The sequence below is a fragment of the Sus scrofa genome, chromosome 18 (genome assembly GCF_000003025.6).
Source record: "Sus scrofa isolate TJ Tabasco breed Duroc chromosome 18, Sscrofa11.1, whole genome shotgun sequence".
NCBI lineage: Eukaryota > Metazoa > Chordata > Mammalia > Artiodactyla > Suidae > Sus > Sus scrofa.
In genome coordinates this window covers 23,963,361-23,987,393 of record NC_010460.4, presented here as the reverse complement: position 1 = coordinate 23,987,393, position 24,033 = coordinate 23,963,361, and the positions used below count along the sequence as shown (strand labels likewise).

Genomic DNA, 24,033 nt, shown 5'->3' with positions numbered 1-24,033 from the left:
CTATGTTCTTTTAACAAGTCTCTATCCTTTTGTACTTCTATACTTTCTGGGACTATGAAATATTCCAGGCTCATCTTGTATTTTACCTGCCCCAGGTGGGAATCAACCACTTCTCCAAAGAACCTTGTTCCTTTTATGAAGAAAGATATTTAGAAACAAAATCTAGACACTAGGTGTGCCCACTGCTACTAGAGAATCAAAGCCTGTAGGCTCCCTCTGTGTAGAGCTAAGAAATGTATGAATGTATATTTACCTACATGCATGCAAGATACATATTTATTTCTGTATCTATCTCTTTGCATATTTTAAAACATGAGTTTACATTGATATCTTGGGCTCCAATTTAGTGCCACAGGGTTCAGTTCTAGCCTTCTGCCTTTCCTAATGCGCAAGGCCTTCTCCAATGAAAAACCCTTGCCAACATTATGTACAACATATTAACTTGTTTGTTCAATTCTAGCTTACATATAAAGTCGTTTCAGTATTGGTAACCCATGTCCCTGTAGGAAACACATTTACCAACCAGTGCTCAGTGCTTGTGTTTAGTAATTTTGCCTTTAGTTTTATATTATCCACTCAAAACTCTACTTTTCACAGCTACTTAAGTCAGTTGCTTTCATTCTTACCCCCCTTCAGTGTGGTTATGCCATTCATTTGAACCAGTTAAAATCATTTGTCAAGTACATCTTCCATCTTTAGGTTCCTTCCACATCATAGTCATTTTTTTCTTTTTATTTACATACAGTAAAATTCCCTCTTTGTGGTGGACAGTTCTGTGAGTTTTTACAGTCTTACATCTAGTACTATGAAAAATGATCTTAATATTTTTCTGTTTATTAATGTTTTTTCTATGCCTATATGTGTCAAAGTTAACTTGGTAGTATTACTTCCATCCTGTCTGGGAAAGAGTATACCACTAGAATAAAAAGATTAGTTTTACAGGTCATAGCCACTATTTAGACTTTATCTACTTAACATTGTTTTCCCAAGGGTCAAATGAGATCATCTTTTAACTTTGTCTGGTATGAGATAATTCACTTCAAGCTTTTGGATTACCATACATATCTTTCTCCTGTAGAAATATAGTTTTGGCTCTTGTGGATATTAAAATGTATAAATTCATCTTTAAAAATAAACTGAAATAAAAATAAGTGATCTTTCATTATCCAAGCTTATTATAGGATCTCTGTGATCCATATGTTGATTCTAAAGATACTTTTCAAAATCCATATCCATACATAAATTTACACTGGCAACAGTCCTTTCTTCCTGCTGTAGTGCTTTAAAATTCAAATGCAAAGAGACCATCCTTAAATTATCTCGCCTTGTGAGTGACATCCTCCATTAAGGCCTAAATTTACCTCCAGCCCACATAGATCCAGTGTTCACAGAGTTTGCTGCTATGAATTTTAATAACTGGAATGAAAAATAGTGAAATAGAGGTTTGAAATATTGCTTGCACTGAAAAAACTCAGCCTTACATCAGTTTAGATACCCTTTCTGAACATTTAGTTTCAAAGGGGGAGATTTACAGAGCAATTGATGCAGACTTGGACTCAAGAAGAAATAGGAGGCAGAGGAAGCCTGTGTTTTGTCACATGACATAAAGAAAGGCCTTAGGGAAAACTGCCCTGTGGCATCTCCCATAGAGTAAAGCTAAAGTTAAATGGAGTGGGGTGAAACATGATTCCTGTGGTGTGTTCCTCAATAAGGAATTTCAAAATTTATAATATCTGTGGAAATTAGGCATAAGCATGGGGTAAAAAAGTTAACTGTGACATTTCTAGGTATCCAATGAAAGATTATTATTTTTTTTAATGGTAATAATGGTTCTCCATCTTCATGTACAATGGAACTGAGGACATAGGTCTGGTTTGTGACATGAAGAAGCCTGGTTAAGTAATAGGAATTTCCTAGTATGGAGGACAGGTAGACTGTGAAATGGTTAACAAGGGAAGGTGTTGGGGTTTCATTAGCGAGGGCATTTTGAAATCTGTATTCACCAATATATTTATTACTGCCATGTTTGGGGTGGGGATAGGAAAATGCACTTGGTCACTAGCCTATTTCCAGGGCGCTTCCCAGTAACTTATTCATTCCCCAGTTAAGGGACAGGTAACAAGAGTTAATCTCCATTGATTCTGAAAAGAACATGGCTCATTGTAGAAAGAGAAAGCTAAGTAGACATATATGGTGAATGTTATTGGAAAGAGATGTGAAATAAGAGGGGAAGTTGTGAAATGATAAGTGATGTCTGGAAGAGAGTAATGGGCGGGAGAGAGAGACGCTAGAAGTGGGGACTTGGGTGGAACAGAAAGAGGGCTGGAGCCAGATGACCACCTAGTCCTTACCCAGTCTAAATCTCCAGGATGAGATTTAGAAAGATGAGAGGCAGAATGCTTATGGTCATCTAGGTCCAAGCATGTTTATGAAATGGACAGAGTTGGCTATTAGCATGTTCACCTCCCAGTTTCCTCTCTCATTATGGCTGCTGTGTTTTCAAACTTTTGTGCCCTGTCCCCTGGTCAGCCAGTCCCTCTAGAACCCTGGCATACCCATTTACTCCTTTCCAAAACTCAGAAATTGAGGGAGGTCTGCATTCACGTAGGTCTCTTCTTGTCCTTTTCTTTCTTTCCTTCTTTCTTTTTTTTTTTTCTTTTGTGTGTGTGTGTGTGTGTGTGTGTGTGTTTTAGGGCCGCCCCCGTGGCATATGGAGGTTCCCAGGCTAGGAGTCTAATATTACAGAGCTGTTGCCACTGGCCTACACCACAGCCACAGCAACGCCAGATCTGAGCCATGTCTGCAACTCACACCACAGCTCATGGCAACACCAGATCTTTAATCCACTGAGACTGAGCAAGGCCAAGGATTGAACACGCAACCTCATGGTTACCAGGTGGATTCGTTTCCACTGTGCGACAATGGGAACTCTTTGTCCTTTTCTTAAATATGCCCACAAAAGCAAGCTCTATCATGATTATCTCATTTTATAACTTCTGGAGATTTTATTTCTTCCCTTCTCTGTCACCTTCCCTCAGTGTCCTCATATTGTGTTTCATGTTTCCTGGATCTTGAAGGTGTCTCATGAGGGTGCAATATTAGGCATAAAAAATAGGTTGTTCAAGTGCCTCAAGATATCCCAGGATTCTACCCCAGAAATTTTTATTCAATAAATCTAGAAGAGAACTGGACTCCATATATTTTAAAGCTCCCTTAGTGATTTCAATGGACCATCTACTTGAGAACAACTGGATCAATAGATATTTCAAGGGAAAGTTATAACTCACTGTAACATTCACCTCAGTCCAAAACAATTATCTCAACCAAGTACTTTCAAAAGTACTAAGTATTATATCCATTGTCTTATAGTTGATGCATCCTCTTCATCCCTGTGTATGTGTGTGTGAGAGAGAGAGAGTGTGTGTGTAATCTCCTATCAATGGATTCATATGTGGATATTTCCTTTTTATCATTTCCTCTTCTTTAATTCCTTTTCTCCTTTTTCCTTTTTCTCCTGCCTCCTCCTCTGATTTACAAGCTCAAATATCTGCAGAGGTTTGGTCAGTGATGGCCCCAGAACTTTTGTACAAGGGGAACTAGAGCCAGTAATAGGATGAGCAAGGAAGGCAAAATCAGCAATCTTGAACCTGAAGAATGCATGGTCCTGGGGCAAGGAGGGCACAAGAGGCCTTTTAAGGGATGTAAAGACAGCAGTAATTTAAAAGGAATTAATTTATCATACTTTCAATATTCACTTGCACTCGTTCCTAACATCAAGCAGATTCGATTTTCCATCTCCCTTTTCACAGTCTCCCATCTGCTACCCTAAGTCATACCTTTGGCCATTAGGAATCTCACTAGGGTTCACTGGTCCAAGTGGTAACAAATTCCGTTGTAACAAATTCCAAGATAACAAACTGAGGCGCAATTGTAAATACTATCTTGGGGAATCGCATTTAGTGAGTAATCAAAGTACATCAAACCTAATAAAAGCTTCTTGTCTTCCTGTGATTTATATCAATTTGACCTAAGTTTGAAGTGACTGGGTATCTGGTAGGATGATCTAAAATGATATATTGTAGAACATGGTCATTCAGAGTGTAGATTTTCCTTTTACAACTTTAATCTCTCCATCCTTAAAGCATTATTAAAGAATTGGTTACTAAAGAAGCTGAAAGTAAAGCAAATAGGTAATGTGCACGAAAATTCAAAGACTGAAAATGGATTTTTTTTACTTAAGTGTAAGCATTGTTTTTCCATTTTTTCGGTATTCATCCACAGAATGAGTGATTAAGTGGAATGAAAAGTACCCCTAAACAACCAAAGAAGAATGAGAAGTACCACATCATTCTAATTACAACAAATAAAATATGTAGATGCAAATTTAATGTGAGACCATCTAAACTTGATAAAATTAAAGCATACAATAAATATACTTTATTTAGCATTTAAGAATTAATGCTAATTAATTAGCATTGATTAAGAATTAAGAATCAATTTTGGCAAATTATATAATAAAATGTACATAGACATACACACATGTCTCATGTACATATAGATATATGTAGAATATAAAATAAAATCTTCATTCCATTCTTCTTCTAATTCACTCTATGAAATGTTTAATATTTACCAAAGTCTGTTAATAATATATAGTTTAGTTCAGTTTACTAGCATATACTTTCTTCTTTTGTTAATACGTAAGAAAAGCTTAAATTAACATCTAAAGAAGTAAATAGGGTTATTTCTGACTTTTCATACATAATTCCTTTTTAATTATTCTCCAAAACTGAACATCACAGTTTGATATATGAATGTATACCCATTTGTTCAAGGAATATTATGCCTCTTAGCATCTTCTTTGCTTCATAAATAAATCATATTAGCGATTCATATAATGTATTATTAAAATTAAGTAATGAATAATATATTTATTATTGTTTTTATAGCCTTCCTAAAACTTAATTACACTAGTTACATTAGTTACAGTGGTATTGACTTCATTAGTTCTTTTATCATTTTAATATTGAATTGACTCCATTTAGTAATCTTTTATGAGATCTAGTCCATAATTTATTTCAGACATTTTGATTATATTCTCAAATTTCATATTTATGTAAATGTTTATGTAAACTGAAAAAGAGAGCCAAATTTCCTAACAGAAATGAAGTGAAATTTGGCTGATTGTGTTGACTGCGAGGATTAGCTTTGTTAATTACATTATATGGCAGATATCACGCAGAAATTTATGTGACTTCAGGTCTTCCAAGAAACATGTGACAAGACAGAATTGAACATGCAAGAGATTTACTAGGAAAAAGACCCTATGGAGAAAAAAGAGGAAGGAGCTGGGGTTGACAGGATGGCCTTCAGACTACCATGTAGTTCTGACACCTATGAAAGAAGAGGAAGGAAGAATGGAGTAGGAAGAGCCTTAGATTGCAATGCAGTTCTGAGAAAGCTTTGACTATGGATGTGGAGGGTCCTGAGCCAAAGCTGACTGTTACAGGAACCCTGTATTCACAGGAATAGACTGGCACTACCATACCCACCACTGGTTGAGAACAGCCCCAGTAAAGTATAACCTCAGTGCAAACCCAGTAGTGGATCCAAGGACCAGAAGCTGGAGCTATTAGCCAGTTGTGCTCCCCATGGCAAGAGATCTAACTGATGTGTTCCATAACTATCACAAGTTGAATGAGTTAAATCTATAATCTTCAGTCTTAAATCTTGAAAAGAATATGTTTAAAATATATAATATAATAAAAAACACTCTTAACCAAAATACTGTATTGACAAAAATCTTTTAAAAATTTCTTTCATAGACTTCTCTTGGCATATCGGGTTAAACACACCAAAAAAAGACTTAAAAAGTCTCTAACTGAAAAATAAAAAACTAACAGATATAACTAAGTCATTAGGTAAATCTTATTAATTCTCAGAATTAGGAAAGTAAATGATTATTATGACTGAGTAATAAACTCTACTGTAAGCCAGGTGGTTTTCAGTTCTTTGCCTTGCACATAATTAAAAAAGAATCTAATTAAGTCACCAACATATCAATAAAAATTATTTTTTGAAGACAGAATTCTATGTTTTGTAGCACATAATTCTGAGTTTAAGAAATTAAATGACAATGCTAAAAAACTGAAATTCCAGTTTATCTGAATGCTCTGTTGCAGAGAAGTATGACTATGATCAATAAAAGACTTTCAGGCATTAATATACGTTAATTATATCAAGATAAAGTTCTGTGAGGGGAGTAAGTTGTGGAAATATAATGTACACATCATATATGAAAAGGTATTTAACTGGATGATGAGAAATATCCAATTGCTATTGTATCAGTTTCACTTTGGAAACTGGAAAGAGCACCACTCCCACTACTGCAACAACTACAAAAAAGCTCGGAAAATGTCAAATTAACCAAATGAAGAAGTTTCCTCTAACCAATCAGATGATTGAAGGCACAGGGCAAACAAATGACCAGAAATCTGAGGCCAGGTGCCCATAGGGAGAAGCAGTTGCTTATCTGTGGCAGATGCTGTCAGACACACAGACACCAGGAAGAAGTCAGCTGAAAACACTTAATGAATTACAAAGGGATGTGTTTATGACAATGTGAAGCTCTTGAAGGACAGATATGCAGAAGTATAAGGTCTTCCAATCTCTTTCATGATTTTCCTCTATAAACCCCACCAGGCACTCACTAAAATGATTGGGAAGAATCAAGAGAAAGTTCCCTTGTGGTGCAGTGTGGGAGAGGGGATTAGCAAGCACTGCTGAAGAACTTGGATGGAATATCTCCCATGTTACCTTTCTCCTGAGCCTATCCAAATTCTTAGCTGGTTTGTGTTTATTGTGGACCTAAAATTCTGAAGATGTAAGCACCACAGAGACTATCTGGGCCAAATAGTTCATTGTAAAGATGGAGAAATTAAGTTACTTCTCTGAGATTAAATACATAGCAAAATGCAACATCAAGACTAAAGCCTAGGTCTCCTAGAATGTCCAACAGCATCTTTCAATAACAATTCTCATTCTTTAGCTGCAGTATGCAGATACATTCCTGGGAACAGTATAAAATCAAAAGTTAGATTTCCTTTCAACTTGTGGAATCCGCCACATTAGATAATGTATGTGTATATGGGACAAACAAACTATGGATAATATTAAAGTCAGAAATGCTAATTGGCACTACTGCTTTGGACAGGTGAAGGGTGGCTGCATTTCTCTGAGTAATGCTGCAAATGAAAATACAGACTGTTGCACACAGTGCATTACTTAGATTCCTGATTGGCACTCCTTCCCAGGGATATGATCAATCTTTTTCTCTCTTTTTTTGGCTGCACTCGTAGCATGTGGAAGTTCCCGAGCCAGGGATCAAACCCACACCACAGCAGCAACCCGAGCTGCTGCAGTAACAATGTCAGCCAGATCTTTAACCCACTGCACCACAAGAGAACGCACCACTATCTTTCAATAAATATGAACTTTTCAGAGGCATATTTAGCCTCATTCATAATGTACCATCAGAGCAATCCAGAGAACAGAAAAATAAAGTAGAAAGTAAGAGACAGAAAATCTCAGAGTGATTTGATATTAACAGTTGAAGACATCCATCACCTGGATTTCATAGATGAGTAAACTACTAAAATAAATTTAGTTTGCGTGAACACATTTCTTCGATTGAGTAGTTTTTAAAACCTAATAAATTCAGTTGATATGATATACTCATACATTATTTTAGAGGAAATCATTTGTATGCTCAAAGTCAAATTACGCATTACATATATAATTGCATATGAATAAAAACCTGCCTCAAATCTTCTTAGAAATGTGCCTTTAGGTTATACATGAATCTGAGTAACATTATATGCACAGAGTCAAATATATAAAAGATATGTGACTGAATATTGATCTTGGAATATACAGATTTTATTCAAAGAATAGCACTTGACTATTTTGCATTTTTATAAAATAAAGTGATATTGCAATTACAATATATTAGATTTGTTAAATATAGCTAAAGCACTACTTAGAGGGAAATTTATAGGATGAAATATTTCTTTGAGGAAAGATAAAAAATTACAAAGCAATTCTCTAAGTTTCATTTGAAGAAACTAGGAAAAGATAAGCAAATTAACCCCAAGTAAATGGAAACAATGAATTAATAAAAGAGCAGATGTTAACAAAATACTTAGTAGACAATAGAGAAAACCAGCTAAGGTACCAATAAAAACAGGGAGAAAAGATATTCAACAAATGGTGCTAGAACAACTAGATATCCAAGTTTAAAAAAAAGAAATTTTAATCAATTCTTACCTCACATAATGTACAGAAATTAATTCAAGATGGATCAAGGACCTAAATGTAAAGCTTAAACTACAAAGTAGAAGGAAATAATATCTGCTCAATTCTGGGGAAGGTAAACTTTTCTTAGAGAGGCACAAAAAGCATAGACTGCTGAAGAAACAATTGATGAACTAAACTTGAACAAGTTAAGAACTGTTACTCATGAAAAGACACCATTAAAAATGTTAAACAGAGCCACAGACTAGGAGAAATAACCACAATACATGATTCTAAGATTTGTATCTAGAATTTATAAAGAACATTTACATCTAAATAATAAGAAAAACAACCCAATTAAAGAATGGGCGAAGCACTTGAAAAAAACACATTCCAACAGAATGCATAAGAATGATCAATATGAACATAAAAATTGTTGAACATCATTAGTCTTCAGAAAAAGGAAAATTAAAACTGCAATGAGATGCCACTTACCTGCACCAAAATTACAAAAAGGCCTATACCACCAACTGCTGGTGAGGATACAGAGCAAATAAAATTCTTTTTTTTGGTCGTTTTAGAGCGGCACCTGTGCCATATGGAAGCTTCCAGGCTAGGGGTTGAATCAGAACTGTAGCTGCTGACCTATGCCACAGCCACAGCAATGCTGGACCTGAGCCACATCTGTGACCTACACCCCAGCTCAGATCCTTAATCCACTGAGCAAGACCACGGATTGAACTGGTATGCTCGTGGATGCCGGTCGGTCGGGTTCCTTTCTGCCAAGCCACAACAGGAACTCCCGCAAATAAAATTCTTATACATTGTTGCTGGGAGTGTAAAATAATACAACTAATTTTGTAAAACTCTTTAGCACTTTCTGCTAAAACCAAAGATACACCTATCCTATAACCCAACAATTTCAATTCTAGATATTTACTCAATAGAAATGAAAGCAGGAGTTCCCGTTGTGGCGCAGTGGTTAACGAATCCAACTAGGAACCATGAGGTTGCGGGTTCGGTCCCTGCCCTTGCTCAGTGGGTTAACGATCCGGTGTTGCCGTGAGCTGTGGTGTAGGTTGCAGACGCGGCTCGGATCCCGCGTTGCTGTGGCTCTGGCGTAGGCCGGTGACTACAGCTCCGATTCAACCCCTAGCCTGGGAACCTCCATATGCCGCGGGAGCGGCCCAAGAAATAGCAACAACAACAACAACAAAAAGACCAAAAAAAAAAAAAAAAAAAGAAATGAAAGCATATATCCATTTAAAGACTTAATAAAAGAAAGTTCAGAAGAGCTTATTTATAATAGCCAAAGGAACTGGAAATAATTCAAATAAAATATCACTCAACAATAAATATCAACAAATGGCTAAGATATCAAACAACACCAGTGAATCTTGAAAATATTATGCTGAGCAAAAGAAGCCAAGCACAAAAGAGTACTTTATAAAACCCAAGAACTAGCAATGCCAATATTTGATGATAAAAATCATAATGGTGGAGTTCTACTGTGTCCCAGTGGCTTAAGCATCTGGTGTTATCTCTGCACTGCATGGGTTCGATCCCCGGTCCAGCACTGGGGAATGCAGCTGTGGCATTAAGTTGCAGCTGCAGCTCGGACTTGGTCCCTGGCCCAAGAACTTCCATATGCCACATGAGCAGCCAGTATATATATTCAATATATATATGAATGTTGACTGTCTATAGTGGGTAGGAACTGACTATAACAAGCCACAAGCCACAAAAGTATTTTCAGAGGTAATGCAAATGTTTTATGACTTGACTGTCATATTGGGTATACAGGCGTACACATTTCTTGAAATCCACTGAATTATACACATAGGCTCTACATATTTCACTTTTCAAAAATTTTACATCAACAATAAAATGGTGCAAGAAAAATTAATTCCTTATGTACATCCAGGCATTGCAAATAAAAATTGTTATTATAGGTTTATTGGGGGAACTCGGGGTCCTTTTTTGAGTCATAAGTTGCCAGATTTACATCTTGTATAGCCTTTAGTAAAAGCATAATAAGACTATTTTTGCTATTTATCACAGAATTTTTACTGGTATATTGATGTTTTCAAAACAAAATATCATTATGATGTGTCAACTATCCAAGACTGTTTTCCTTCGCAACTTGCCTAGCTCATGGAAGGAAACTGAACAGTACATGGCGTTTTGGCATACATACTAAAATTTATCCTTAAGACTTATTCACAAGAAAAAGATGGTTTAAAAGGTGAATCAAAATGAGTTAGGTCAAAAAATATTGTAATTAAAAAGCTAGAAAAAAAATAGCAGATATTGATTTTGTTCTAAAAATAGTTAATATCTCTGGAATTTTGTCCAGAGAAATCAATTACAAAAATATATTGTTGGGTGGGGCCAGATTTTCCCAAAATGGCCACTTCCAGAGAAACACACGCTGCTGAATATTCCCAAGAGCTTTGCTTCCAATGTCCTTCCCTCACAACAAGCTATATTCACCCCTGTTTTCCCAGGAAGTCCTCCAAGAATTGCAGTCAGGTTTGACCGAGAATCCTATGGAGACTTTGCTTTGCCTTGGGACCCAGTCTGTGTCTGTGTGCACCTTTTAAGAATGGGGTCTCTGTTTCCCCCAGTCCTGTGGAGCTCCTGCACACAAGCCCCACTGGCCTTCAATGCCAGATGCTCCAGGGGGTCTTTCTCCCATTGCCAAGTCCCCACATGTGGTAGTTTGATATGGGGCTCAGAACTCTCATTCCTGTAGGTGAGTCTCTGTGAGCCAGTTACTTTCCAGTCTGTGGGGAGGTATGGGGTTGGTATGGGGTTGTTTATATCGCATAATAGCCCCTCCTACCTCTTGATGTGGCCTCCTCTTTGTTTTCTGGGGTAGGATATCTTTTTGAAGGTTTCTCGTCCATTTGGTTGAAGACTGCTCAGCATTTAGTTGTGAATTTTGTTGTTTTTAGGAGAGAAGTTGAGCTCCAGTCCTTCTATTCTGCCATCTTAATCTAGAGATTCAATGCAATCCCTATCAAATTATCAAGGACATTTTTCACAGAACTTGAACAAAATATTTTAAAGTTTGTTGGGAAGCACAAAAGACCCAGAATAGCCAAAGACATCCTGAAAAAGAAAAATGGAGCTGAAGGAATCAGGCTCCCTGCCTTCAGACTATACTACAAAGCAACAAGCATCAAAACCATATGGTACTGGCACAAAGACAGACATATAGATCAGTGGAACAGAATAGAAAGCCCAGAATTAAACCCATACACCTACAGTCAACTCATCTATGACAAAGGAGGCAAGAATATACAGTGGAGCAAAGACAGCCCTTTCAATAGGCAGTGCTGGGAAAACTGGACAGCCACATGGAAAAGAATGAAGTTAGAACATTCCCTAACACCATACTCAAAGATAAACTCAAAATGGATTAAAGACCTAGATATAAGACCAGACACTATAAAACTCTTAGAGGAAAACATAGGCCAAACACTCTCTGACATAAATGACAGCAACATCTTCTCAGATCCACCTCAGAGCAAAGACACTAAACACAAAAATAAGCAAATGGGATCTAATCAAACTTAAAAGTTTCTGCACAGCAAAGGAAACCCTAAATAAAACGAAAAGACAACCCACAGAATGGGAGAAAATCTTTGCAAATGAATCAACTGACAAGGGATTAATCTCCAAAATTTATAAACACCTTCTGCAGCTCCAGGAGTTCCCATCATGGCTCAGTGGTTAACAAATCCGACTAGGAATCATGAGGTTGCAGGTTCGATCCCTGCCCTTGCTCAGTGGGTTAAGTATCCGGCGTTGCCATGAACTGTGGTGTGAGTTGCAGATGCAGCTCGGATCCCTCATTGCTGTGGCTCTGGTGTAGGCCGGTGGCTACAGCTCTGATTCAACCCCTAGCCTGGGAACCTCCATATGCCGTGGGAGCGGCCCAGGAAATGGCAAAAAAAACAAACAAACAAACAAACAAAAAGACACCTTCTGTAGCTTCATACCAAAAAAACAAACGACCCCATCAAAAAATGGGCAGATCTAAGCAGACAATTCTCCAAAGAAGACATATGAATGGCCAAAAAACACATGAAAAGATGCTCAACATCACTCATTATTAGAGAAATGCAAATCAAAACCACTATGAGGTACCACCTTACATCAGCCAGAATGGCCATCATCAAAAAGTTTACAAACAGTAAGTGCTGGAGAGGGTGAGGGGAAAAAAGAACCCTGTTACACTGTTGGTGGGATGGTAAATTGGTGCAACCACTGTGGAAAACAGTATGGAGATTCCTCAGAAAACTAAAAATAGAACTACCATTTGACCCAGCAATCCCACTCCTGGGCATCTATCCAGAGAAAACCATGACTCGAAAAGACACATGTACTCTGATGTTCATTGCAGCACTATTTGCAATAGCCAAGACACTGAAACAACCTAAATGTCCACCGACAGGGGAGTGGATCAAGACGATGTAGTACATATACACAATGGAATATTACTCGGCTATTAAAAGGAATGAAATACCAGCATTTTTAGCAACATGGATGGACCCAGAAATTATCATGCTGAGTGAAGTCAGCCATACAATGAGACACCAACATCAAATGCTTCCACTGACATGTGGAATTTGAAAAAAGGACAGACTGAACTTCTTTGTAGAACAGATACTGACTCACAGACTTTGAAAAACTTATGGTCTCCAAAGGAGACAGTTTGGAGGGTGGGGGGATGCGCTGGGGTCATGGGTTGGAAATCCGATAAAACTGGATTGTGATGATCATTGTACAACTGTAAACGTAAAAAATTCATTGAGTAATATATATATATAGTTAACGAAAAATAGCTGGGGATTTTTTAGCAAATAAGAATGTTTTGGAGTTCCCGTCGTGGTGCAGTGGTTAACGAATCCGACTAGGAACCATGAGGTTGCGGGTTCGGTCCCTGCCCTTGCTCAGTGGGTTAACGATCCGGCGTTGCCGCGAGCTGTGGTGTAGGTTGCAGACGCGGCTCGGATCCCGAGTTGCTGTGGCTCTGGCGTAGGCCGATGGCTACAGCTCCGATTCAACCCCTAGCCTGGGAACCTCCATATGCCGCGGGAGCGGCCCAAGAAATAGCAACAACAACAACAACAACAACAACAACAACAAAAAAAAGAAAAGAAAAAAAAATACTAGAATGTTGCAACTAGCAAGACGTTAATTTCCAAAATATACAAACAGATCACAGAACTCAATAACAAAAAAAAAAACAAACAACCCAATAAAAAAAAAAAAGAATGTTTTATTCTTTATTAGAAAGCAACTTAAAAATTTTTTTTCAACTCGAGGGTCTTTTCCTGGCTACTTGCTATGTATAGTAGAAATTAAATAATTTCTTACACAGGGAGACCAGTTGCAGTTGATTTTTTTCATATCTGCTTAAAAACAGGTAAGGAGAATAGAGCTATCACATATATAATCTTTATTCTAATAATTGATATTTTTAAACTTTCACATTGTTAGAGAATATTCGTAAACTAATAAAGCCTAAAAGTTTAAGACTCTGTACAGTTCTTTGTTTCAAAGCCAAATCAGTCTCCTGAAGTTTGAGAGAATTACTGGCTTTACAAATTAGAAAAGAGAGAATTAGTGAGTTGTTGTCTTCCTAAAATTGCCCAGCTGCCGCTAATTTGGGAAAGATAAATGCAGGTTAGGAAGACCATTGGAAGCTGCCAAACACAGGCATTAGCAGGAAGCCACGCTGAGTGGGAGGAGAGAGACTGAGCAACCCATTTACAGATTAAGCACTTGTGAAATTGGGGAAGTTTTTCTCAGGAAGTGCCATAGAAAGTTCATAATAACCTCTTGAAAACTTGTAAAATTTATAGCTGCAAGGTATCAGCAGTAGCTGTTCACACTTTGCTTCACCTCCAGAAAGTAGAGTCTATTCTGTCCCTTTTGAATAGTTTCCCTGCACATTAAAAGGTAACAGGATAAGGGATGACATTTGGATCAAATTAGGATACAATGGCCTTGGACAAATTCCCACCGGGCCATGTCACTACTGTACATTAATAACCACTAGGACACTAAGAAAAGGACCAGTTGTTGAAGGGTAAACCTAATTCTGTGTGTCTCCGATCAACACACTGCATATGAAATAATAAAAGATTAAGCTGTCTTAAAAAACACTTAAAACAAACATTAATCCTTAATTAAACAAACATTTAACACTTCCTGTGTCTCATGCATCTTATATACACACTTTAATTTTTAAAAATCCTGCAGTTCAAATAATGCCAACTTCACTTTAAAGATAAGGATTGCAATTATTTGTCTGAATAGATGGGTTCCTTGAGGGCATGGATAGTATTTTACTCTACATATGGCCCCAAGGCAGAATAAATAGTCCATATTAAACTCAAGAAATATATGTTGAATAAATGTGTAAATGAAGGAATGAGGTACATTTGGGCTAAACTTGAAAAATACATAGGATTGGAATAAGCAGAAGCAGAAAAATGAAAGTAGAAAAGAAATCCAGGGGGAGTATCCAGCACACTTAATCAAAGAGGGTTAAGATTTTAAGTATAGATGAGAAAAATTTGAAGAGCTATTAGGAAAAAAGTAACCTAATTTCCCTCTTTCAATTACTTGTCCTTGTACCTAATTCAATTCACAAATCCAGTACTGACATGTAGTACCAAACTCCAACATATCATTTTGTTGGGAAAGTAAAAAAAAAAAAAAAAAAAAAAAAAATACACACACACACACTTCTGATTTGAACCAAACTTTGTACTCTGTTCAGATCTATTTGTATCTCATACTCAATATCTGTCTTCACACCAGTCACTTGAATCAGCAATGACTAAACATTGCAGAATTCAGTCTTGATATGCACTTAATTTCAGTATGATGTAAAAATGTTTTAATTTCAGTATGATGTAAAAATGTCAACTCTGCAGAATCTGAGAACAACCACTCTCCCCATGTATGTGTTAAGATTATAATTTAATTCTGCATTGTATGTGAGAGAGAGGAAATTCAAATTCAGTTTATGTATCACAGATATCCTGTAACAGCCGTCCACAAGATCCTATGAAAAGCAGACTTTGACTGTCATTATCACAAGCTGTTCTTATTAGAGAGTTTCATAGTTTAGTATGCATTTTCCTTTCCTGATTACATAATTGCATATTTATATAATTATGTACATTTATGGGAACTGTAACAGAAATATTTTCTCCTGAATCATTAATATTGGATCATGAGTATAGATATATGTTTTTAAAGTTAACGTTCAATGATAACATTTTAATCTATTTTTATGTGTTAGGTGTTGTGTAATATAAGAAATGTTTTTAAAAATCTGCAGTGCATTAAAGCTGGTAAATGAATCATCAGAATTCTGTCCACGTCAAGAGCATCCAGAGGACTTCTGGTTTTGTCCAGCATGTAAAAGCTTAGAAGTCACTACTCTTCTTAATAAGTAAAAACTAAACAAACTGAAAAATCAACAACTCTTCTTAGATCCATAAGAGAACTACTACCCCCAAGAGTGGAGAGAGTGCCAGGCAAATTCAGGGAATCACAGCCTACTGGAACTGAAGCCTCCATGGAAACTGGGAGAAGGACCCTGAACTGCAAATGACGAATTACTAGAGGCTCGGTGGGGCCAAGTCAAGAGACAGAAACCCCAGGAGGGGCCAGGCACCAGAGATCTCCACATCTTTGTAAGTTTTATTTCCTAGAGCTCTACAAGAGTCTCTTAGTGAACGTCAGAGTAAAAGTCCCTCGTGCTTCTAGAGAGAGGGGAAATGATTCATTTCTAAATATGCCAGATTATTCTGTTCTTCTGAATAGGTCTGCCCTCAGGATAAACTATTTAACCAGAGACAAACATACTGGGACTTTATCAGAGCCTAACTTACCTGGGAGAAGGAAAATAGCCAACTCCAGCTCACTCTAACCATCCTCTCTCCTTAACTGGGAGAGAAAAACAAAAATAAAAACAAGAAGTACGTGTTAAGCTCACAATCCAGACTTACTAAAGACTGTCACCCAACGTAGGACTACAGAACACTTCCCTCCCCTGACCCCTTACTACCACATTACTAAAGTCTTTTACTCAGAACATGTCCCACTATTTTTTTCAAAAAATTACAATACATACTAAAAGATGCACGCACACACACACACAAACCATTTCAAAGAGATAAAGCAAACATCAAAACCAGACCCAGATATGGCAGGGATACGGAATTATCAGACAGGAACTTAAAACAGCAGTGGCTAATATGCTAAGGACTGTAATAGATAAAGTAAACAGCATGAAAGAATAGATGGGCAAGGTAAGCAGAGAGATGGAAATCCTAAGAAAGAACCAAAAAAGAAATGCTAGAGATCAAAAAATGCTGTAATAAGTAAAGATAAAATAAAAACTTCTGTTTTTCTTATTCTTCATTAATCTAATAGGTCAGTTCATTCAAAGTAATAGTAAAAATGTATTTGACTATACATGTTTATATTTATATATAAAAGAAATAAGATTATAGCAATGATACAATGGGGATGAATTAGGATTATTTTATTGTTATAAGGAAGGTGCTGGCACTATTTATGAACTGGTATAGTAGTATTTGAAAATAGACTCAGATTAGTTGTAAAGGTACATTGCAAACTCTAGGGTAACCACTAAAAAACAGCTTAAAAAAAGAAGTATAACTGAGGTAACAATAAGAGTAATAGAGTAAATATAACTAAGAGAGGAGAGGCAATAGATTCATTTGATATATTCAGTTAAAACCAAAAAAGACAAAAAAAAGAATGGAAGACAAGAGTAGGGACAAAGACAATAACAAAAAGAAAATAGTTAACAAATAGATATTACTCCAACTATATCAATAATCATATTGAAAGTCATTGGTTTAAATGTACCAATTAAAAAATAGAGATTGTCAAAGTGTATCATAAAACAATGCCCACCTACATGCTGTCTACATAAAATTTACTTTATATATAGTTTTAATAACTGAGTGGGAAGAGATATTCTATGCTAATACTAATAAAGTGTGAGTAGCTATATTAATTTCAGATCAAGCAGACATCAGAACAAGGAAATACTAGGGATAAAAGTGGCATTACATAGTGGCAAAGGAGTCAATTCTCCAAGACATAAAAATCCTTAATGTTAATGCACCTAACAACAGAGCCTCAAACTGCATAAGGCAAAAACTGATAAAACTGCAAGGAGAGCTAGATGAACTCGTTCTTATAACTGGGGACTTCAACATTTGTCTGTCCTGAAATAGATTCAGGAGGCAGAAAATCAGTAAGGACAGAACTGAAGTCAACACCACCTTCAGTCAACTGAATATAATGGACATCTACAGACTACAAACTCCAACAGAATACACATTTTCTCAAGCCAAGAGCAATTTTACTCAAAAACATTTTGATGAAAATTTTTTAGTTCTCCCTCAGAAATTATTACTTTTAAACATACATTACTATTCTATAAAATATAATGTGTGATAGTTTTTAGAGTCCAAAATGAAGTTTCCTAATGCCCATTACGGAATGATTCACCATTCCTTTAAAGCAACTCGATGTGTTGCATCTGTGAGGTTACCATAGCATACTACCTGGAATATAATTTGGAGTTGCAAAGGACTCTTATTGTGAGATCTGATGAGAATAAAACAATCTTTATCAAAAAAATACGAATAATGTTTCTTCTCAACCAGGTATTGATAGCTCTCAACCTGTGGAAAAGTGAAATCATCACCAGTTCTCTTAGGGTGTTGTCCCCCAAGATAGTGCCATAACTGACCCCTAGTGGTCACTCCAGAGTTTTATCAGGTCAGGTATTTCTGGGTAATAGAGACATGGTAAGACCAGTGAATTCTGTGAGCATGACCCAGTGTCTCACCTCCACCTCTGTGAAGTGAGTTCCTTGGTTGAAGATAATGTAATATATGATACCATGGCGATGAGTAAGGCTTTCTATAGGTCCATGAATGCTTGTGTGGATGGAAATACTGTAAGCAAGAAAGACAAAATCCACATGCATACTCAACTCTACATTCATGAGATTAATGCTTTCTCCACAATAAAAAGGATCTGATACACTCAACTAGACATCATATGGCCAGCTGGTTTCCTTGGAGAATATATCAACTTGTGGCTTATTATGGTCCTCTGCTCTTGGTAAATTAGACACCTAGCTGTGGCAGTAGCCAAATTAGCCTTGATGAGGCAAAATTCCTTTTGTTAAACCCATAGGTGAGTTCCATCCCTACTGTCAAAGTCACTTTGTAAATGAACCCATTATGCAAGCACCAGAAAGGCTAGTGAAAGAAGCTGATTATATCCATAGAAGGAATACCCTTGTCCACTTCATCACTGACAGCATCCTCTGCAGTGGATGCCATCTGGAGTACACTTACATAGAACATGCTTATCCACATACATCTCCCCCTAAACTACTCATTACCCATTTTCTTTTTTTTTAATCAGATAAATCTTTATTTTTTATGATTTGTTTCCATTATGGTTGGTTTATAGTGTTCTGTCAATTTCCTACTGTACAGCAAAGTGACCAAGTCATATATATATATATATATATATATATATTCTTTTTCTCACATTATCCCCCATCATGTTCCATCATAAGTGACTAGATATAGTTCCTTGTGCTATACAGCAGGATCTCATTGCTTATCCACTCCAAATGCAATAGTTTGCATCTATTAACCCTAGACTCCCAGTCCATCCCACTCCCTTCCCCTCTCCCTTGGCAACCACAAGTCTGTTCTCCAAGTCCATGCATTTCTTTTCTGTAGAAAGGTTCATTTGTGCCATATATTAGATTCCAGATATAAGTGATATCATATGGTATTCATCTTTCTCTTTCTGACTCACTTCACTTAGTATGAGAGTCTCAAATATTCTAAGTCTCTTTCTAGTTGACCAACGTTTTAGTCACTACCAATGGATCTCTGTAGATCTGTACCACCAGTCATGTCCCATTCCATATACAGGGAACGACTAGATGTACCATCTGAAATTCTTCCCTCTGGAAGAAAACACTAGTGTCTTCCATGGCCACATACCCCCCTTACACAAGTGGAACAGTAATCCAGTGGCCAGCATATAAGCTGACCCTTCTCTAAATCAGACCATCTACTGACACCATGGTATGCAGTCCTTCTGTAAGCAAGTCATTTCTTTCCTTCTGTGTAAATGATTACAAGGAACTCTCCACGAGGCCATAGTAGTTTGTGATGGTTAAGTGGAAAAGCAGTAGAAGGATACACCATGGGAGTCTGATCTACCTTATGTGGTTTAAGTATAATTTCCAGATCTGCTAGGTCATTCTCTTATATACAATTTGCACTCTACAACAGAATGATGCTGTGTATGGTCAACTTTAGGATTGGGTAGATCTGATAACACAGTTTACTAAAGAAGGTAGGATGCTTGCTACTTCAGGCTTACCAGTTCCAAATTGCAAACATCATCAATGTAATGGACCAGCATAATACTCTATGGGAAATCAAGACAATCAAAGTCCCTCTGGATTATGAAGGGAAACTGAAAAGTTGACAGAACCCTAAGGTAAGACAGTGAAGATTTACTTCTGTCCCTGCTTTATGAGGGCTGAATGAATATATTTTGCTAATGGAAATTGAAAAGAAAATATGTAATCAGACAACGATTATAGGCCAAGAAGTGGGGATGTATAGCCTTGCTCCAACAAAGTTTCACATCTATAACCATAACTGCACTTATCATCATAAGATTTCCTTTACGATAACAGCTTTTCTTTCAGATCTGAATAAGATTTACACCAGCACAAAGGGTGAATAAATGGAATCTGGTGGGAATCCTGACCTTTCCAGTATCTGGTATCATTTCCCCCATGGATGCAGTATTGCTTCTGGTTTACTCTTTCTGGGGGGGAAAGGAGAGATCTGGAGGACAGTTTCAGGGACTTTCAGTTGGCCCTTTCTATTATAATAATCTTCACTGCATAATGAGAAAACATATGGGGGACTCCTGCCAGTTACTAAGTATATGCATTTCCATTTTATATTCTAGGCTTGGCAAAATGAGCACAGGATGGGTCTGTGGTTGCTGTGCACTCATTACTGAGTAGATTTGAAGCAAGAACCAGTCTATTGCCTAGTCATCAGAGACACCCAGTGGGCCACAGTGATGTTTTGAATCTCTGGGAATCAGAGACAAATCAGAACCAGTATCTAAGAGCCCTGAGAAGGTCAAGTCACTGTTTTTCCCTAGGGCATTATCCTCTAGTGGATGATATAGGTCCCACTGGAGAAGGCTTGGAGGAACATTCACAGTAGGCACATGTTTGTGAGAGGGTCATTCTTTTTCCAGCCTCTCCCTCCATCAAGAGACTGCAGGTCTGTGTTAATTAAACAAGAAAGCCATTGGACTGAGGTAGCTCTAATGCTATGGCCGCCTACCTAAGGAAACCAAAATCTCAGCCTGGAAATGCCTCACGGTTATGAAATCAACATGTTAAGAATAGCCAATCACAATCAACCAACTAGGCTTTAAGCTACAGGCAATCAAATAATTTCCTTTCTTTGCTTCCATCCTTTCTTTGTATGAGTCTTTCCCCTGGCACCTGCCCAGCAGAGCACCCCTAACTGCTTATGGAGTGACACTGCTCAGTTCAAATAGATTGTACTAAAACACAATCTTTAAATTTGTTAATAGGCCTGTATGTTTTAACATTTGTGAAATAGTTTGAGAATTCTGTAAGAGACCATGATTCCTCACTACGGCATCTTAAATAAATTTTTTTCTGCCCTCCAGAACTAGAACTGTACTACTTATATAGATGTCAAATAGAGCTATAGTAGGCCACTATAGTGGATTGAATGGTGGCTTCTAAAATGATATATCCATGTCCTAATACCTGGACCAGGTAAATGTGAACTTATTTGAGCATAGAACATTTCCAGATGTGATTACATGAAGGATCTTGAGATGAGATCATCCTGGATTACCCATGTAGGCCCTTAACCCAATGACAGGTGTCCTCACAAGAGACAGAGGAAGAGAAGACACAGACACACAAAGAGGAGGAGGCAAAGTGAGTAGGACAACATTTGGAGTGATGCAGCCAAAGCAGCTGACAAATGCCAGAAGCCACAGAAGCTAGAAGAGATGACAAAGAGTTCTCCTGCAGGACACACAAAAGGACGAGGCTCTGTTGACAGCTTGATTTTAGACTTCTAGCCTCCAGAACTGTGAAAGAAGAAACCCTTCTTGTTTTAAACCACCCAGTCAGTAGTAATTTATTTCAGATGCCCTAAGAAACTAATAGAGCTGTGCATTTCTTTTCTGTGGATCTGATTATTAATTAACCATTGTTATAAATCCTGCAGGGTCAAACCACTATGGACCCTAGGGTTCTTATTATAACCCTTCCCACTTTTTCTCTGATGGTTAAGTTTCAACCTGGCTTGTTGCATGGGGGGAGTCACATTATTCTCATTAGGTAAGGTTGTCTAATTCCACTGCAACATGCCCACTGTCATCTCCAGCTTAAAGGGAAGAGCCACCACAGAGTTTTTTAAGAATGCTGGTAATTCACTTATGACTGCATTTCTTAATGCCTTGGTAGAGACCCTTTTGTGGTGTATGGACACCTGTAAGATGTGTTTGAGAAAGTTTCACCTAACATATCCAATTCCAACAACCCATCTTCCTAAGTAATGTTTTCCAGGGAAGCTTAGGCATTTCAAGTTCATTGAAATAGCCCACTTTTGAGTTGAGGTTCCGGTTAACATATATACCAATTCTCAGGGCCTCAAGCCAACAATTAAATACTGAATTCTAGGCAAGAACATCAATTTGGTTTAATATAATCTTCATTTTTTTCCTTTTTAGTCTAATGCCCTTCCTTACAATAAATTCTTATATACCTCCCTGATTCTTTTTTTTTTTTCTTTCTTTCTCTTTTTTGGCCACCTCATGGCATTTGGAGTTCCCAGGCCAGGGATCAAGATATCAGCCACAATTGTGACCTAAGCCACAGCTGTAGCAATGCTGGATCCCTAACCCACTGTGCCAGGACTGGGATTGAACCTGTGTCCCAGCAATCCCAAGATACTGCCAATCCCATTGCACCACAGTGGGAACTCCTACTCCCCTGATTCTTAGTGAAAATTGACATGATCCTACATCTCTCTCAGTAAACAAGCGAACTCACACCAGGCCATACCTTGTTCTTCCTCACCAATATCCTTACATAGCCGAGTTCTAACCTGGATACACCTCTAACTCTTATAATCAGGTTCCAGACTTAATCCTTAGCCACAACTTTCATGTATATACAGGAGCTAAGTTCTTTAGAGTTGTCTTAGGGCTTTCAGAATTTCTGTCTGGCTCTATGTTGGACATTCACGCCTCTCAATTTATCCTTTTCTCCATGAATTTTCTCCAGTGTAAGAAATGCCATCTTATACCACAATCTTTGTCAGAAAACTAATTGCCATTTGACCTCCCTATGCTTATCCTCTATCTGCACCCCATTCCATGCCTTCCATTCTGAGTAATCATGATTCTACCACATGCTGCATATTATCAGTGTCCCATTTCCCACATGGAGGGTACCCGTGTGATCTTGAAATACATGAGCAGCCTAAGCCTAGGATTACACTTTAAAGTCCGTTTTTTAGAACCACTTGTGGTACCAACTGTTGTTTTGTTCAGGGCCCTGCTGGCAGACCTAAACTGGTTAATTTGAAAAGTATTTAGGAGTTCCCGTCATGGCTCAGCAAAAATGAATACGACAAGTATCCCTGAGGATGCAGGTTCGATCTTTGGCCTCACTCAGTGGGTTGGGGATCCAACATTGCCATGAGCTGTGGTGTAGGTCGCAGACACAGCTCAGCTCCTATGTTGCTGTGGCTGTGGCATAGTCTGGCTGCTAAACCTCTGATTCAACCCCGAGCCTGGGAACCTCCAAATGCCATGGATGTGGCCCTGAGAAGACAAAAAAGGAAAAAAAAAAGAAGAAAGAAAAGTATTTAGTAAAATACTGTTTACAAGGGAGATGACATTAAGGAAAAAAAAGTGAAACATCTAACCTAGCTATAACAGAAAGCCATTATCACCATTAGCTGAAGAAGCAAAGAGAAGGAATGAGCTCCAGAATTCAAAGAGAGTTGTGGAATAGGACAGATGCCCATCCAACCAGACCTGTAGTTTCAGGCAGATAAAAACTGTCACTTGACAGCAACAGACCAAAAAGCAGAAGGGAAAAGTGAGGGGTATAAACATCCCAACTTCTGCCCTTATTTCAGACCTCAAACTTCCTCTAATGCTTCCTAATGACTAAATCCAACCGAGGGATGTATTGATGCTGTGCATAAAGATCAGCTTCCACAGGAACAAAGCAGAGAAAGGAAGGGGAGAGAGTAGAGCTGAAGAGGCACATAAGGAATATCAAGGAAAAATTGTGTGCTTTTACCTTTTAAGACTTTTTTTGGATTTGGTTTGCTAATATTCTGTCTAGGATTTTTTGCATCTATACTCAGATGAAAATGGTCTATCATTTTCTTTCTTGCATTATCCTTGTTAAATTTTGTTTTTAATGATACACTGTCCTCATGAGTTGAGGAATATTCACTATGTTCTATTTCTTGGAAGAATATCTAGTAGAATTAGAATTATTCATACACCCAATGCTCAAAAGTGACACAGATAATT

The 24,033-nt window shown here is 37.5% G+C and overlaps 1 protein-coding gene across 1 annotated transcript in view; it reads right to left on the bottom strand.

Moving 5' to 3' along the window:
* IQUB (IQ motif and ubiquitin domain containing) overlaps window positions 1-24,033 on the bottom strand; it is a 111,673-nt gene that overhangs the window by 27,233 nt on the left and 60,407 nt on the right. The gene's annotated exons all lie outside the window — the stretch shown is intronic.